This window comes from Harpia harpyja, chromosome 14, assembly GCF_026419915.1.
Source record: "Harpia harpyja isolate bHarHar1 chromosome 14, bHarHar1 primary haplotype, whole genome shotgun sequence".
Classification (NCBI taxonomy): Eukaryota; Metazoa; Chordata; class Aves; order Accipitriformes; family Accipitridae; genus Harpia; species Harpia harpyja.
The window spans coordinates 37,581,775-37,584,602 of record NC_068953.1 but is presented as its reverse complement, the minus strand read 5'-3'; positions in this window follow the sequence as shown (position 1 = coordinate 37,584,602).

Sequence of the window (2,828 nt, the reverse complement as noted above, 5' to 3'; positions counted from 1 at the left end):
GAGGATTTCCCCGGGGAGCAGAGAGAAGGGGATGACCCAGCACGTGTTGGGCAGCATCCCTGAGGCACTCGGGGTTGAGCGCGTGATGCTCGAGGAGCTACCAGGAGCACCCAGAGCTGCTCATCGGGAGGATGGGCCCAGCCAGGACAAGCTTTAGTCTGAAACAGGGGCAGTTCTAGCTTGTTTTTATTGTCCTGCTCCATTAAACTGAATCTCCTCTTACTAATTTATTGTGTTCAGTCCCAGACCTCAAAATTGGCGGGGTGATGCCTGGGTTTTGGGGTGTCGATCGAGCCGGGATGGGGTATCTCACCCTGATGGGATGTGTCCTTTGGCCGCGATCGCCCCTCAGGGCTCTCGGGTGGAAATTCATGGCTGGAGGAGGAAGAGCATTTGCGTATGCAGCTGTGGGGAGGAGGAGCACGGCCACGTGAGAGGAAGGCACACTGGTTAATCCCATGTTTTTAACTTCCTCCAGGATCTCCTGGGTTATCTCATTTCTAGTAAACGGCTGGATTTCCCACTCGCACCGCTCGCCGCGGCCGGCCCCAACCCGCCTCGGTGGCGTAGCATGACCCACACCACGTCGCCCATGCCCCAGTGTGGGCCACTAGCAAAAGGAGCCCAGAGCCATGCATGGACAGACAGACACCTGCCCGAGGCTGGTTAAAGCCTGAGATCCTCAGGGAAAAGCGGGAAACAGCCGCAGGGCAGCAGACACCCCTTGCAAACAGAGCTGCCGCATCACAGACAGGAAAAACAGGTCGGACGAAGAGGAGCGAAGGGGGAAGGAGCCGGGTGGGTGGCATGGTTTCAGGCACCTGAACCAGACACATGAGCTCTGTTTATGGTTCTCTTTTGCCAGCCTGTCCCAGGGGAAGCGGGCGGTGACACCGGCTGCGTCAGGCGGGATGGGCAGGATGGGCAGGACACCCACAGGATTGCTGGCCCAGGGGTGACCGCAGTGCTGCTGGGCCCGGTTCCAGCTCCAACTGCAGCTCAGACGTGGCCAGGAAGGGCAGCAAGATAAGAGATAAGATGCAAGATAAGAAAAACACCGGGAGAGGGCTTGGGCTGCTCTTCTCCAGGGGACGGGGAGGATGGAAGATGTTGCCGTGATGCGGCAGCACCTCTCCATCCCTGGGATCCCAGCTCTCCTGAAACCAGGGGTGCTCGTCGGGACATCCCGATTCCAGGCTCCAGATGGCTCCTTCTGGAGTTGCTCCATACCCCCATCCCACCAGGAAAAGCTGCCCAAAGGGATGCTATGGCTGGAGACGGCATCTCGGATGCGCCTACGGTCAGCGCACGCCCTGGGTGCCTTACACGGAGCAAGCAGGCAGCTACTGTGGGATTTCTCACCAGCTCTTGCATCCCATCGAGACGGATACAGGATTTCCTGGGTCTATTGTCCTGCCCAGCAAACTCTCCTCCCAGAGCAGCCTCCAAGGCCACTGCGGAGGCTGGAGGCAGAAATAGCCCCCAAAAACGGCGCTGTGAAAAAATCAAACGCTCTCGAGGCTTTTGTTTCAGGCATGTGGCCGTCCCCCCTGCCGCCTGTGCTGGAAGAAGCCTGGAGAAATTGCTGCAGTACCTGACCTTCCTGTGCGTGCCTGCTCTCATCGAAACAAGGCTCCTAAAATAACTTGCTCAAACAATGTGGCCATAGACGGGATGAGGACGGTGACGCCTTGGCTTTCCCCTCCCCACGCATGGTTTTTCCCTCCAGCAGCCCCGAAGCCCTCAATAAACCCTGGTACATGTGTTCGCCCACAACTTTCGGCTCATTGTATTTATAGGAAACAGCCAGCGGCCAGGGGAAATGCAGCCCAGAATAAAACACAGCCTGAAATGTTCCGCCTTTGTTGCTTTTCTCAGGAAATTTAGCAAAAGGTTCCATCTTTTGACCCGGCTGTCCCCAGGGAGCAGGGACAGGGACCCACTTGCAAAGGCTGGGATGGGGAAAGAGATGCTGCTGCAGCCCCTTTGCAGGTCTGTAGGGTCTCTGTGTCACCCAGGGCTGTCCCTGTGCCACTCGGCCCCGTGCTCTCAGCCTGCTTCTTGGGCAAGAAAACGGAGCCCGGGCAGCCGAAATGGTGTTATCGCAGTCCTGCAGCCCGCGCAGCCCCAGCCCATTGCTTCCGACCCGCTCCCGGGGGAATTTTCAGCATCGCTTTCGGGTGCTGCTCCCAGCCCTCCCGCTCGCCTCTTCCCAGGGCACCGCGAAACACTTGTCTGGGGTTTTAGTGAGGGGTTTTAGAGCTTTGGTAATCCAATGCTCGGCAGCAATAGAACTGGAAATGCAAATGTCTCGGCATCCGCGTACAGCACCGGGGGATAACGCCTGGGTGCCGGGTTTCTCTCCCTTCCTGTCTGGGGCAAGCTCCCCACCTCCTCCCACCATGGAGGGGGGCCTGCCAGAAATCACACTTCTTGTTTTAGCTCCGCTGAAACCCGCCTGCCTTTTGGGCTCATTTCTCCTTTACGTCAAGATGCCGCTGCCGCATATGCTGCCGGCACCGGCGGGAAGTTTTCTGCCAAACCCAGTGTTAAGAAAGAAACAAGGCAAGAGAGGCTTTCGCTTTCAGCTGCCAAGCCCCACGTCCCTGTCCCCCCCCCCCTCCCAAAACCTTGCAGATCAGGGACCTGCAAAACCCTCCTGCAAATCCTGGGCCCAGACCTCTAGCACATGTCCCAGGGGACAGAGGTGCCCGTCACCGACATCTCCGTCCCCCCGGCTGGTACCCCATCACCTCCGATAACTTTGCAAAAGGAGCTCGTCGGTGCATCGCTTCAAACTGGGGCTGAAGCCTGGGGGGGGGGCTCCA